The sequence below is a fragment of the Ammospiza caudacuta genome, chromosome 5 (genome assembly GCF_027887145.1).
Source record: "Ammospiza caudacuta isolate bAmmCau1 chromosome 5, bAmmCau1.pri, whole genome shotgun sequence".
Lineage (NCBI taxonomy): Eukaryota > Metazoa > Chordata > Aves > Passeriformes > Passerellidae > Ammospiza > Ammospiza caudacuta.
The window spans coordinates 26,552,018-26,568,389 of record NC_080597.1 but is presented as its reverse complement, the minus strand read 5'-3'; positions in this window follow the sequence as shown (position 1 = coordinate 26,568,389).

Here is a 16,372-nt window from a genome sequence, read left to right as displayed (position 1 = left end):
ACGCTTCGTGCACTGCTGCACTTCAGAAACTGGATGAGCGTCTCTTTTTTCAGTTCTAGTTTGGCCTGGAAGGTTTGTTAATTGGCTAGTGTTGTTAGCATGGCAAACACATCCCTGTGTTATCCTGAATGCATCTGCAAGCATGATCCTAATGTAATTTTATATCTTCTGATGCATGATTTCTGGTAACTTCCAGTAGGTTATCACCAGTATTTGGCTGCTGATATCACCAGTGATGTTACACCTGTTACAAAAATGCTTCTTTCTGGGTATCTCTGTTTTTCGTCACCACAGCCTCCCCTTGCTGTGCATCAACATGCAGTCATTGTGTGATAAAATGTTTGGTTTGGTATCATTGACAAGGCTCCAGAAATACCAAACTTTGCTGCTACTGAAAACTCAGTGGAAAATACACAATTCAATTTTTACATGACAACATACATTCCAGGTATACCATTCTGAGAAAAATGGGGATACCTTTTTTAACCCCAGTTCTTCTATGTTTGCAGTTTAATATTTTCTATTTGAGGTGAAAATGCAAGCAGTAAATAGTGATTCTCTTCTAGAGGGAATTACTGCAATGATTACTTTGGAATTGGAGCTTAAGGTCTATTTTACACTATAAAGGAAAAAGATGGAAGGGGGGAGAAAGTCAGTTGTAATTGGCTCATGGATTTGCAGTTTCTTAACTCTCTTTTTCTCTCTCTCTCTTTATAAATATATATACACATGCATGTATATTTAATGTACTGAATTATTGCTCCTTCATGACTTCCCCTAGTCCTTCCAGCTCTAGAGGGAAAAAAAGTGTAAGTTTAGGAATCTTGATAATAGGAAAGCCACAGGACAATCCTGGGCTTCTACCTAAACTCTTCATTTGCAACATCTTCCTGGGGCAATGGTAATGATGCAGGTCTAGTGACAGTGCTTTTGGAGTGAGCTCTGGAACAGCATTTGAGGTTAGAATTAAGTTGAAGTTGGGTGAGTTGGACTTCATCTTCTACAAGCTGCAGTCCTCATCTGAGCAATTCCCTTATTCAGCACTCATTTCCAAGTGCAAGAAATTAGGTTTATTGCTTTGACAGCTGACCTAGAAACTCTGGGTCAAGTTCTCCTGCTTATATGTAGAGTTTTATATTGCATCCATTACTGCAGCCTCCAAGCAATTTTCATGTGAAGAAAATTCATTAATTCCCTCATAGGGTTCAGGGGCTCTCCTGCAGCTTTCCTTTTGGGGCCAGCACTCCTCATGAAAGGCTGTTGTCTTAGGAGGGAATAAGGGCATGAGTGGAGAATAAAGGTTTTTCTATTGATAATATCAATGGTGCCAATAAAGTTGCCTCCAAGAAAGCTGAGTGACACCCCTTAGAGACCTCCAGGCTTGGGAGTGTTTTTGATCTCCAATTAAACAATTTCCACACAGATTTACTTCCCGTCCATCAGAGCTCTTTTGTTGTCCATTCTCAGAGGCATTGGCTCAGAGGAGCTGTCCACCAAGGACACAGACTGAAATTTGGTCCTTCTTGGAGAACAGATTCAATCTTTCAGCTTCTTTGAGAAATGGGACCTTGAACTGATGCCAGATGCTATTGAAGAGCTGGAGAAGGGACTAGGAAAGAAGCTCTGCGTGCCTTCTGAGGTTTAAGCCAAACAGAAGGCAGCTTTTTTTTTTTTTTAATTCAAAATTGAGTGGCAGCCTTAAACTGAGGCCCAGGTCTGGTTTCTTCTGATAATCCATCCAAATGCTGATAAATGCAAAGATTGCATTAGCCATGTCCACTCCTGGAAGGAAGAGATAAAGTTGCCTTGCAAGATGAAGATGAAAAAATAGAGTAGTTTAATAAGGACTCTGGTGGGGCTGGACCACTCTTGGCAGACGAGCTTCACCGATGGTGCCTCGCTCAAAAGCCTGTTTTGGCCCAGAGCTAACAGCAGGTGGGCCACTTTGTCACAAACTACATCAAGTCTGTGAAACCTTCTGTCTGCCAGGTTACAAACACTCCAGCTGTGGCAGGGGATATATTGCCAGGGAAGCAGCGGGGGTGGGTTGGTGGTGAGCCTTGGGTCCATCTGCTGGGGTAGGAAGGGGAGGCCCTTTCCAAACTTTCCAAAGGCCAGAGGCTGCCAAGTGTGTGGTACCACAAGGAGAACTCTGCCTGGGAAATCCTTTCTGAATCTGTGTGTCCCTTGAAGTGTAGATGTCACTGTAGGCAGGACATTCTGAGGTGGCAAGTGAGAGCAGAGAGTGACACATTTTGTCCTGGGGCTCCCTGCCCTGGTTGCGTCAGCTGTTTGGTAACACAGACAGCTTTTTTAGGGATGCATGCAAAGCAACAGAGCAGGCTCTGTGGAGAAAAGTGGAGAGATGTCACAGTATGGTGTGGGGAAAATAGGGCAGATGTCCAGCCGAGGAGAGCATGGCAATCAGGAGCAATAAAAGGCTGGGTATCCAAGAATTATTCCCAGAACTGGCCATGGAAGAAACATCAGAAAAAGTAGCAAAGTTAAGGTGAGAAAGTACCATTATTAGTGTGGAATTGAAGGCCTTTGGGCAGAAGAGATCCTGAGGTACACTGGATGTGAGGTGAAAGAATTGTTGGTCTGGTGCAAAACAGGCCATAGGTTTCCACTATGAGTGACCTTAGGGAGTCTGGCATCTCATGCTGAAAGCAGGTCTTATAGAGCAGCATTCAACCTCACCACTGAGATGGAGAACCCACTGTTTCCCTGGGTATTTTGTTCCAGTGATTAATCATCTGTGCTCCTAAGAAGTTGTGCCCCATTACTATGTTAGATTTGCTGGGCTTCACCTTCCGGTAATTAGTTCTTTTTATGTGTCTCTCTGCTAGATTAAAGATCCCTTTTGTAGCCAGTATTTTCTCCCCATGTGGGTAATTATACCCTGTAGCCACATCACTTCTCAATCTTATTTTTGATTAACTGAAACAGATTGAGCTCCTTAAGTCTTTTCCTGAAAGGCAGCAGGCTCTTTCATTCTTTTTCCACTCCCAGTCATTGAATTGCGTCTTGTGACTCCCCTGTCCAGTTTTGTGGTACCTTTCTAACAAACAGGCAGTAGAACGAGAGTCACTGTTCAGCAGTGTTTGTAGTGGGTTACCATCTGGGCCAGAAGTTTTAATTTTAGTATTTTTATGGTAAACAGTATGTTATCATGTTTTGTTTTGTTAAAAAACCCAAACAAAAGCCAACACACCAAGCAATCCTCTGGACTCTGAACTCTCACAGATGCTCAGATATCACCTGTTGGCTGCTGCAGGCTGGGCTCTGGTGTCTCCTGAGCTGTTGTTGATTTGGGGCAGAGCTGACTCAGAAGTTGCTGCCCTGCCATCAGTCAAGGAATTGCTGCAGCACAGGGCATCTTCTCCTCAGTGCTTTGAAGACTCAGCAAAGAGCGTGGGGCTGCCTGCCTTACCTGGAGTGGGTTTGAGCTCTGTGCTTCCTCCCAGGGAGAGGCAGGGGCTTCCACATTCAACTGTAGTTCTGCTTCAACCCTCCTGGCTTGCTGCACATGCAGTCTGTTCCTGAAGGACTGGCCCCATGGAAGGGACCTGCTCTGGAGCAGTTTAAGCACTGCAGTCCATGGGAAGGACCCATGTTTCAGGAGTTCATGGAGGACTGTCTTCAGTGGGAGGGACTGCATGCTGGAGCAGGGGAAGAGTGTGAAGGGTCTTCCCCCTGAGGAGGAAGGAATGACAGGGACTGTGTGTGATGAACTGACAACGATGCCATGCCCTAACTCCCTGTGCAGCTGAGGAGGGGGTAGAGAAAATGGGGAGTGAAGATGAGACCAGGAAGAAGTTGGGGCGAGGGGAAGGTGTTTTAAGAGTTGATTTTCTTTCTCATTACCCTACTCTGATTTTGACTGGTAATAAATCAATTTTCCCAAGTTAGTCTGCTTCACCTGTGATGGTTACTGGTGAGTGATCTCTCCCTGTCTTTATCTCAAACTACAAGCCTTTTGCTTTATTTTATCTCATCTGCCCAGCTGAGGAGGTGAGGGATAGAACAGCCTTGGTGGGCACTTATGTCCAGCCAGGGTCAAGTGGCCACAGCTTCACTGACAGCCAGGGCCAGTTCTTTCTGTTTGTGTTGATATTCAAATCTTCGGGCTGTGATATGGAATCGCTCAAGCATCAGACAAAAAATAAGATAAAAGTTTTAACCACAGTAGTTTGAACACGTTAACTGTTTTCTATTCCAGATTCATTTGTTACACATAAGATGTCATCTTAAGGCTTTTGTTAATTCATTACCTTCAAATATAGAGGGTCTAGGTGCAGATAAGTTGCTGTTGCAGACTTATCATTATTTCTCAGGGTATTTTGCCTTTTGGAACATTGCATTTCAGAACTCTAATGTTTTACTAAGCCAAAAGGCTTATGCTAAGGTGTGAAAATACTGTCATCAGTGTGCAAATTCTTCAAGTAAACATAATCCACAGCAGCAATCACCTAATTCTGATATAATTAAAAATAGGCAGACAGGAAGATAGTCAGAGAGCAAAATATTCTAACATATTTTTTGATGATATGTGCTGAAGGAAATATCAGAATAAACAGATATAAACATAGTTAGGAGCTTAGATCATATACTATTTTTTTCTGTTCATAACACAAAACTAAAGGCTCTTTCTGCCAAGCTTGTCTGATTGCTTGTGACATGATTTGGAGGGATGCCTTTAGAACAAATGGAGGTTTTTCTCTTCAGTGATCCCAGCCTGGGCACCTCAACTGGGCATCTGTGAAACGTGACACAAAACTCCCTTGATCACAGTGCAGGCTTCTGAAGGAGGGCAAGATGAACGGTGTGGATACAGGGGCAGGGGACACACCTCCACATTAAGGAGATAGAGAGGCTGTGCTGTACATCACCTCTGTGATATGTGCCATAAAGCCCCTCGGGGGCTGGGGTTGTTTGTGTCAGTGCGATGAGCAGTCACCAGGGCACATCCCTACAGAGGGGGCACAGTGAGATGGGAGCCTGCTGCAAGCTGTGGGGGGTGATCTATTTCTTAGATCTGGATTAGCCAGGTGAGCCCAGCTCAGAGCTGGAGGTAGGGCCTCATCCTAGGAGTCGCACGCAGGAACACAGAGCAAGCAGAGTTACTCCTTCTCTGTACAAAACGTTTTACAAATGACAGATGGCAAGCTGACACACTGGTGGCACTGCACAAAACCCCCAAACAATGGTATACAAAAAATTATGGTCAAGCAGGGCCTTGAACATAGATCATCCAAGTGCTGCACAGGGGCTGCTGGAGGGGTGGGAGCAGGCAGATGAGAGTCAGGAGAGAGGACTGTCAGGAGGGGAGAATCTTCAAGTGACTCCAGGAGACATGGCAAAGTCAGCAATTGGAAAGGGAAACATAGACCAAAGTTATTCTGTATTTAATCATTTTAGATGCTGTCTTTACTGTGAGCCAGCACCAGGGCATGTGAGTCTTACATGTATATAAGTCACACGTTATCTATCTGGTATTTGTATATGCTCCTACCCTCCAGCCTCATGGACATTTTACAACCACAATCAATTCCCCCAGGCCATCAGACAGAGTTGTCTGGAATAATCAGACAATAGAGGGGACAGGAAAAGAAAGAGAAATAAAGAAAACAAGAAACAAGGGAAGAAGATGAGAAAGATCTTTGATCAAAGTATTTTTTTAATAGGATTTATTACTATTTTTCTAATGCCTTTTACCACATTACCAATGGCGGACCTTTCTTAGCCAAGAGATGCCAGGGACAAAACAGGTGCAAAGCTGATTCACTTTACAATGTGGATTCTTGCCTAATAGAGGCTGAACTCCAGCCATCAAATGCATTTCAGTTGGAGTCTCAGGTTTGTCTCTGAACTGTCAGACAACTGTGACATTCAGCCAGCTATGCCCATCTTTCAGGTGAAGCCTCTTAGTCTGTGGGTTGAAGAGGGCTGAGCCAGGACCCATTCCTTTCATGTGGCTAATTCAGTGCTCCCATAGAAAGCAGATTTAGGTGAGGAATACAAACACCACAAGGTCTTTGCAGAATGGCTTTGGAAGGGAAGCACACCCACACTGATTTCCCATACCATCTCCCTCTAAACATGGGGTACATTTCCAAGCTTTACTCTAGCAAGATGAGAAGCAAGGTTGAGTTTACAAAGACTGAGTGTCATGAGCTGAGCATCACCAACTTTCTTGGGGTCTACAGGAGATCATTGCTGAGATGCATTCTTGGAAACTAAGTCACATTTGGCCAGCCTGAGTTATAGCAGGGGGAGAATTTTCATTCATGCCACTACTCCTGAGCATGGTGGCAGGAGGGAGACTATTGTCTTAGTCCTTTTCCAATAGGCAAGAAAGTAACTGTCAGCTGTACCAGCATCACAAGTGAAGCAGCAGAGACCAAGATGCAGGAAAACAGCAGCTGGGGACTAAGAGAGAGGAGGAATTTTTTTCACCAAGATTTAAGTGACCCCATAGAGCAAAGGGTAAGACCCAGAAGCAACAAGCTGTTGGTTTGCAGCAGCAATATGAGCAAAATAAATTCTCATAATCTGACCTTACCTTCCTATCTACGTTATCTTTCCTAGCTGAATGATGCCTTCCCATTAAATGAGGGCAGGAGAAGAAAGAGGGCAGAAGCAGCCAGGGCTGCAAACCGCACCAAACTTGGACCTTCCAGGCTCAGAAGTTGCTTCTCCTCATGGATAGAAAAGAGTATTCTCATTTTACAAATGACAGTTTTAAGTAGTTTTCCTTAAGTCACAGAGGAAACTCTGCAGCTGAAATAAGCAGTAGCTTCCACTTGGCTTTCACTGAACACTTGAGCCATTATTTTTAAATAATGCTATTAAAGGAAAAACCTAGATGCCCTGGCCTTGACAGGACATATATGTTATGTTACATTGTCTGGTAAGTTTATAACAAGAGCTGTAATCATTTAAAGGCTAAGTGGATGAGAAAGAGAAAAGGAAAAGGATAAATTCTTGTTAGGAGCTAGCTAAGGACTGTCCTGCCTAAAACCAGTTTTTGTATAAGTGAAATTTTGTCATGAGAAATTTCAGGTTTGACAAGAAATTCCAGTTTTCCACTGAGAAAATGCAAATGACAGTGCTAGTGCTGCCTGCCTGGCAGGCATTTGTCAACTTAGTTTTCTGTCTTCAGGGACGCAGTGGAATCAACAAGAGCCATTTTGACAGGCAAAAAGTCAGCAAGCCAAGTAATAGAATAATAAATTCTGCTTTAAATTTTCTAAAGAGCATATGTGTGTGTGATTCCTACCTAGAATTTCTCTTCTATGGAAAGCATTTGTATTTAATTCCTTCCTCCCAAATACTTGGGGAGCACAACTGCACTGAGCTTTGTGAATGGGGCAACAAGTGAAGAACTGAGGCACAGAAGAGATGGAAAGTCATAATTTCCCAAGTGACACTGTTTGTTTTGCCTGACTCACACTTTCAGAAGGGTTTTGGAGCTTTTATCTGAACACCAAATCAGCCAACCACATCTTAAAATGTAAAATCAGAAAATAATGAAACAATTTCTGGCAGAAGGTTTGCTTCTGGAATGCCAACTACCAAATTGTATGAGGTTGCTCAGGATCTTACCTACCTGAACACTGAAAATCTCTCAGATTGCACAAATCCCCTGGGCTGCTCTTGTGTTGCTTTCACCACACCTATGGTAAAAATATTTTCCTATATTAAATTTAAATTTCCATTGTTGCAAATTGTGACAAGACCTTGCCTCTTGTCCTTTTACCGTGTACAGTCTTTAGTATCATACACCCATAAATCATTTAGATTGGAAAAATCCTGCAAGATCAGCAAATCAAAGTGTTACCCAGCACTGCCAAGCCTACCACTAAAAATGTGTTCTTAAGTGCCCCATCTACATTTCTTTTCAATACCTCCAGGGATGGTGACTCCACTACTTCCCTGGAAAGTCTTAACAATCTTTTTGCTGAACAAATTTTTCCTACTATCCAATCTAAATTACCGATAAAGGTATTAAACCAGACTGACCCAAATACTGAGCCCTGGAGGATACCACTAGTGACTGGCTGTCAACTGGATTCAACTCCACTCACCTCCATTCTTTGGGTTTGGCTATCCAGCCAGTTTGGCAGCCAGTGGACAGTGTCCCTGCAGTTGTAGTAGTAGTGGAGGTGAGTTAGATGCTCACAGCCTTGCCCCTCCTGGCTGAAAAGTCCAGCTCCTTCAGCCTCTTCTTGTAGAAATTTAATGAACCCCCCACTTTTGGCTCAGAAAGGTATTTTAGTGCAGGACACTGCCTAGCCAAACATGTTTTACAATGATTGCTCCGGTCTGGTGAGCCTTAACCTGATTTAAAGGTGTGTTATATAGCAGGGAGTGGAAAAGTAGCATCACTTATCAAATCTATCATTCCCTGTCAGGTTAGCAGAGACTAATCACTATGACTTTTATGTTCTCTGCTCCTTAGTTTAAAGTGTGCTCTTTGCACTGTGGTGTAACTCTGTGAACTGTTAACCTCTTCATGGTGTGTATTTTTGGCCAAATCTGCACAAAACCATCAGGGTGTGTACTGGGGGTTGAGCACATCAGCCTTTTCTCAGTAGCCAGCCATTGGTTCACTAGTGACTCCAGAAATGACATACAGGGAGGTGGAGCTACAAGATGAGAAGAACAGGATTTTCTGGACTCTTGCAGGTGGATGTGAAGCTGATCAGAGTAAAGAAATGTTTCAATTAGGGGAAAGGTTTGCAGTGTGAGAGTGATAACTAGCACAGGGGTAGTGAAGGGGAATGTCCTAAAAAAGTGGTGGTCAGGACAATATATGCAACACGCTGTGCTCTCGTATTTGCTCTTTCCCCTTTTCCTCTACCTCTGTGCCTCCCCAAAGACAAATCTAACCTGGTGTTTGCAGAGGAGCACTGCCCATATAGACCCCTGAAAGGACAAGCCAAACTGGCCCATCTCTGGAGTATTCTAAATACTCTCATATGGCTTTTTTCTAGGCTGAATGAAAGAGTAATCTATTATTAATCTTGCTGCCATTCCAAGATTGTTCCCTGCAGTATATTTTACAGTGCTTTGTCCAGGATGGTTTTAAAACATCCAAGTGATGCGACTTCCACCAGTTTACTTGGGGGAGCTGTTTTACAGGCTAACAGACACCACCATTAGCACTATTTCTTGTCACATGCATCAGCAGCTCTCCCATAAATAATTGCTCACACTACAGTTATTCTACAGGCCTTGGGAAGGTGAAGAAATAGAAACAGGGAGTCAATATTCAGGTAAATAAAGGAAAAAAAGATAACAGAAATATCTAGCTCCTCTGGGAAAATATGGTGTTTAGGTGGGTTATGGACACTTGACTAAGTGACAGTGGTAGCCAGTAACCCTTGCACTCATCCCTGAATAAATGAGAAGTAATCTGAGGGAGCTCAGGCACAGAGGGAAACTGGGACCCTCAGGCTGCAGAGTTCTGCTGTGCTGGCACCTGGTAGAGTTGGCTACAGTGTCTCCATTCCCCTGTAAAGCCACCCCTAAGTAAATTACCTCACATCTATCATGTGTATAACCAGGAGAGTTTCTGCAGAGAAGCTTAGAGAGTTTGCTGTTACTGCTATTGCATCTAAGGAAATGGACACATGACCCAACGAGTAATGTCTTACTTAATATGTCTTAGATTCTTTTATTGAAAAGCTATTTTCTGCTCTTCAAGCTCTCCTCCCGCAGAGATCAGCATCTGACACAGTGGGTGAAACCTTGCAATCCCGTGTGTAACTATATATGTATCTGTTCTGTATAAATGAAAAAAAAGCCCCTCTCTCTTGGCCCTTCCTGGCAAATCAACATCTTTGGTGCAGCAGTTTACTGTACATGACTACTAATCCAGTGCTGACTAATGGCTGTGAGCCAGAAGATACTTTTCAAGCATCCTTGCTGCAGTGTTTCAATCAAGGTCTCCCTTTGACAAGCAATTCAGTAGTTTTAATGTAATGTACTGGGTAATGCCACCTCCACTTCCTTTGTTCTTTATTACACGTTAATGTATCTCAACTCTTAATAAAGGAATCTACTGAACACATCTCACAGATGGCCTTTCTCTTAGAATACAGCACCCTGCTGAAGCAGTGAGCAGGCTGGCTGGGCATGCAGCACCGCTGGTATTCTCACTGAACAAACAACACATGCCATGGCAGCTTCAAAGACAAGAGGATGCCTCTCTCACAAAAACTATCAGCTAGCCATTTAGGGTCTCTGGCTTTAGGAAGAGGCCATCTGACTTCAGGAGAGTGTTCCCTCTTTTGATTCATGTGGAATGGCTGCTGAACTTTTCTCTTGCACTGGGATCGGTATGGTCTAAGCACTTCTGGAGAAATGTTCCTCCAGAGACTGTCCACATCTTATTAGAAAGGAAGTTTTTCTTAACATTCAAACTTCACAACTTTTTCTTCTCTGAAGTTCATCCTATTATGCAATGCCCCATTGTACTTAGCCTGCACAAAGTCTCTTCCTCTTGGGATTTTCCTTGAATTTATTTGGAGATGATTAGCATATCTCCTCTTAGTTGTTGCTTTGCCAAGATGTACACTGTTTGCTCTTTTAATCTTTCCATATCAATCAAGCTTTTCCACTACCTAATAATAATTGTGCCTCTTCTCTGAAGCCCCTCCAGCTTTTCCGTATCTTTCCAGTGATGTGGTGCTCAGAACAGCACAGGAGATGCCAGCTGCATTTGCAGCCATGTGGAGAAGATCCTTTGTTCATCTGCTCTGCTGCAGAGTGCCTTGAACAGGATTGCCCCCAGTGCCCCCATGGCTGGAGAGCTGCTCAGCAGAAGGAGTGTGCTGGAACATGAGCCACGTGTGCCCACGTGGCCAAGAAGGCCAAGGGCATCCTGGCCTGGATCAGCAACAGTGTGGCCAGCAGGGGCAGGGCAGGGATTATTCCCTGTGCTCAGCACTGGTGAGGCTGCACCTTGAATCAGTTTTGGGCCTCTCACAACAAGGAGGTGCTGAGGAGTGTCCAGAGAAGGGCAGTGGAGCTGTGGAAGGTCCTGGAGTATTTGGATGTGGCACTTGAGGGTATGGTTTAGAGGTGATTATGGTTGTGCTGGGTTTATGGTTGAACTAGATGATCTTGAAGGTCTCTTCCAATCTTGGTGATTCTGTGATTGTATCACTGTTCCATGCAAAACTTCCAAGGGCCAAGGAAGAGGTTTTAGTGCTGAAAAGCTGTCAAACTGATGGAAAATTCCTCTGGATGTGTTATACTGTGATTCACCCTAAAAACCAGTACTATACCCCTCAAGGAGAACATGCTGCCTATTTCTGGGAAGGTACTGATGACATAATGCTGAATATGGATTAGCTTTTTTTCTGCTTTGGTCAGCTTTTGGTGGCAGTACCATTGGAATCCTGAATGGCCAATGATGCAAAGTCTCTGTGCAGGAAATGAAAACCATTTTGACTTTTGTAAAGCAGTACACCACATTGAGAAATATTTTCTGATTTACATTTATGACTTAATCTAGTAAGAAATAAATCTGAGAATAATACTTAAGTGAAACTAGTTAATTACCGAGGCACAGCCCTGAAAAACCAAGCACGTGCTAAGTTTAGCATCAAAATCTGTTTGATATTATACTAAGAACAATCAAAAGGAAAATACAAAACTGCTTTGTCATGCTTCTACCACTATTTTACAAGAAGTTTTCTTTTAGGGCTCTTGAGCAACAGGTGTATTTGGCTTCTGGAAGCATTGCAATCTATCAAGTAACTGGTCTGTCCAAGAAGTTAATTCTTGGTGAGTAATTGCAGATCATATCAGGAAAAGAGAATCAAAAATAGGCAAAAGACAAAGACAAAAAACAAGAGAGAAATAAAGGAAAAATACAGTAAGAACCTTTAGGATTGCTAAGGTTTGAACACACAAAAAGAGGAGAGAGAAGAAAAAACACCAGAACAAGACAGTTGCCACGACGTTGGTAATAAAATATGTGGCCTAATGACTGATCACTCATTACTGTAGTTAGTCAATAAACCAATTCTTCTGGGTCAGTTTGGGGTTTTTTTCAGGTTTTTATTTTTTTTCCAAATCTTTAACATACAATTAGAATTCATCACCTGGGATCTGTAATTAAGACTGGATGCATTTTGAGGGGACATGTTCTCACATATTTTAGAATGCCTGGCTTCTAAAAAGCAAGACCTAGCACTTGCGTTATTTCCTTTAGGGGGGGAAAAAAAATCTCTGTCCTTGCATCTCTCTTTTTTCCTGAATGTTTTTGATTTTGCTTTTTATTAATCCCTACAAGGATTTAAAACTCCCCCTCAGTTCAGCATTGAATGTGAATTTCATTAATGTGCTGTTTGTTTTTCTTCCAGACCAATTAATGAGGGTGATAAATGAGGTAGGACATAACACCAATCCCTGTGGCACCCCAGTAGCTGCCTCCCCCAAATTCAAATACTGCCATTTATCATTACAATTTGCTAATGTTATTTCTGCCAATTTGTAGACCCCATGGCAGTACTCCTACTGAAGCCAATCTCAATTAATTATTCAAGTACATTCATGGGAGATGCAATATCAAATACTTTATGGAAAACCAAAATGCGGTGTAGCAACTGAATTTCCAGTAGGCACTACTACTTTAATTATTTTAAACCCTTTTATATCTGTTTGTGAAGATTTATTCTTCTATTATTTGTACTTTACTGGCGCCTAGAGGATCCAGCTGGGCTGAGGACCCATTGTCATGTTACTGAAATTACATTACTAAAATTTTATCTCCAGCTGTTTAGTGATTCTCTTTCCTCCTCTCTTCTCTCATATTTGCTTCATTTCCACCCCAAGGATAGAATTTAAATTAATGGAACTGTAATTGCTAGGATCCCTGACAATTCCTTTTTTTCAGGATATCAGGTACATTTTCTATATTTTGCATATTTGCTACATCCACATTTTCTCTTCCACAAAACCACTTCATTATGGGTTCTTGTTTGCATGAAAACAGGCTTCTCTTTCTCTGCCTCTTCTGTGCATCTGCTCCTGCTGTGCATTCCCCACTGGAGTCCGTATCACTGATAATCCTGTGCCTGGAAAGTCTCAGTGAGTTGCATGGAGATGACTGATGTCACACTTGGAGGATTATGTAGGGAGTAAACAGCAGGAGCACATCATCTCTCAAGAAACTGTGACCCCATCTTGTCTGTGCTAGAAAATGCCAAAGACAGATTTTAAAAAGATGTCATGGTGCTTCTTGATACAAAAAAATGAGAAAGCTTCTATACACAAAACTGAAAGCAGACTGATTCAAAAGGAGCAGGGGAATGGCTATTTGAATAAGTCCCATCATATCCCGAGTCCAAGGACAGATAAACTGTGAGAAAAACCTCATAAGCCAACTTTGTTCTGTGAAAAACTCACAGGGTGCCACTTTACCCCCAAATTTACCATTGACTTATTTTTTATTTTCTGTCCTTCTAAATAAAGGTGATTAGTTTCTTCACATTCTTCCTCCTGTTACCTCTCCTGGGACAACCTGGTAGCAGTGTCTGGCAGAGACCTCATCATCCCTCTCACCCAAGAGAGTGCACCCTGAGCTGGAAAATATTTCAAGGAAACACTAGAGAATCTTGTCATTAGATGAGACCTTGGAGGAAGTATTTCCCCCCACCTCTTGGAATCACAGGTTCTGCCTGACTAAAGTGAGTTTTCCCCCTTACTCACACGACATCTTCCCAGCATTGATGGGGTTGTCCCATCTATCTGTTCCTTTGTAAGGAAGCCATTTTATGGTCTCAAATTCACAAATCAACTGCACTCGGAATTTTTGTGAGATCCTTGATCTGTTGCACAAAAAGGACTAGTGCTTAAATTCCCACCATGTTCTTACAGATGCTGTGGAGCCCCTTCCTTAAATGTCTAGTGCTGTGATGTCATGTTCCTTATGGTGCTTAAGGAAAATTGGCCAGTCAGCAGCAACTTGCCCAAAACAGGGCCATCTGAGTGTGAGCTGCAGTTGAGAAAATCTCCTAAATTTCTCCCACCTAGAGCATGCAGTTAGAGTAAATCCATTCTTTTTGATGCTGTAAGCAGGCTGTTTACCCAGAGGGGTTCAAAACTAGTTTCTGCCTGCTTCTCTCTAACTCTGGCATTATTCAAGAGTCAATAATCCAATTCAAAACATGCAGTGACAATGAGGTGGAATTTTTTTTAATGGTGTTTACTTGTTCTTAATGATGTGCTGTATCTCCCTGTTACAGAGAGCAGCAGATGATAAAGAAGGGAGAAACTACACAGTAATGCAGATAGTAAAACAAAAAAGAGACACTCCTTTTGAGATGAAAGAGATGATCCTATTAGTTTCTGAAAACTCAGAAATATGGGACTTTTACTCCCACAGCTGAGGTCTTTCTGCCAACAAGGGCCCAACTGTAAGACCAATGAAAAATTTCCCAATTCTGAGCAGTTCAGAACTCTTTTCAATACAACCATTTTACTCCCTAAGGCAACTTTTTGAACAAACCAGAATAATTCTCTGCTTCCTGTCTCTTTTCTTCTCCTTCTTGCCAGATTTCATATTCCCAAATGTGACATTTCCCCACCCCTCAGTTCAGAGAAAATAACTGAAAAGGGAATGCTCTTATACTCAATACCTTGGGAGAGGAGGAAGGGAAGGGAAGGGAAGGGAAGGGAAGGGAAGGGAAGGGAAGGGAAGGGAAGGGAAGGGAAGGGAAGGGAAGGGAAGGGAAGGGAAGGGAAGGGAAGGGAAGGGAAGGGAAGGGAAGGGAAGGGAAGGGAAGGGAAGGGAAGGGAAGGGAAGGGAAGGGAAGGGAAGGGAAGGGAAGGGAAGGGAAGGGAAGGGAAATTGGTCTCTACCCTGATTTACAAAGTCTTGGAGTTGTTTCAGTTTGAGCAGCTCAGTACATGAAGCCAGCTGCAGTGTGAGGGCCTGGCATATCTTTGCAGCCCCATCACAAACCTTCCTCAAAGGGTGTGAGGAGAGACAGAATAGCAGCAGTTCAAAATCTCTGCCTCTCTGTTTTGGTCAGCCATGGAAAAACAAGTGAGAAAATTCTTCATGCAAGACAGGATGTGCTTCACCTTTGCATCTCTTTAAACATAGTGCATTGATTTTGTGTTCATATGGTGTAAGAACAATTCCTTCAATCCATGAGGGATCCTGCCATCTTGCAGACTTGTGGTCAGCTGTGAGACCACAATTATTGTCACTGTGGCTTTGCCATTTTCCTTCTCTATTTGTTATTTGTCTGTGATTGCTACTATGGTCTGTGTGCCTGTGGGTCTGAAAACCTTCTTTTTGAATTGGAAGTAGGTGTGGTTTTGAGTTTTGTGAGGAGGGTGACATTACAAGAAACTGTTTCATGAGAGACTGAAGTGGGCACCTGTGTTGTGGATGCTGCTTATCACACATATAAGCCCTGTTTGGGCTTGTGGTTCCAGCAAAGGTTGTTTCCTGTTTGCCTGTAAATTGAGAAGCATAAGATCTCACAATGATTTTTGCTAGAGTTCTGGGAAATACTGGGAAGGAGCTGGTGACCACCACCCCCAGTGATATATAGGGAGATAAAAGAGCAGGAACTCCTTGGGAGCTTTCCCCAACCATTCTTGTAATCAACTCTGGGCCAGGCAGATATGAACAGGTAATGCTGTTTGGAAAATTATATACATAAGAGATACCAAAGCCATCAAGACTAGAGAGATGTCTGGATGGGAGAAAGTGTGCCCAGGGCAGTTCCAGCTGCTGATGGTGCACAGGAGGGTGCTGAGGAGCACAGGGTTGGGAGAACATACTGACACTACAATAACTCTTCATCCTCAGGTGAAACAAAGCACAAAACCTAGAAATTGCCAAGTTACAAACAAATGCACAATGCACAGATAGAAGAAAGTAAAAAGTAATTTTATACATACATCTACCTTAACAGTAGCAGTTAAGGAAGATAGGAATATTTAAAATTAAATTAATATAAATACATAAAAGATATATTGGAGATTTTGTGGAAAGAGAAGCAGATGGACAATGTAATACTAATCTGAAAAATGATACTGAAAGGACAAAATGATCTCTCTAGATGAACGGATCACAGTATAGCCTGAAAGAAACTTTGAGTCAAACCAAATTAACAATCAAGAAAATCTTGTCAGCAAGTAACAGAAACCCTATGAATCAAAATCCAGTCCCATGTAGTCAAAATACAGCACTAAGGCTGTATTGCAAACTGCCTGATGAAGATGGTGATATAGACTGACACACTGAAGGACATCCAGGAAAGCAAGAAAGAGCAATAAAAGAAGATTACAATTGCCCTCATTTACTGATTAAACTTCACTGTGGGGAGTGATGTGT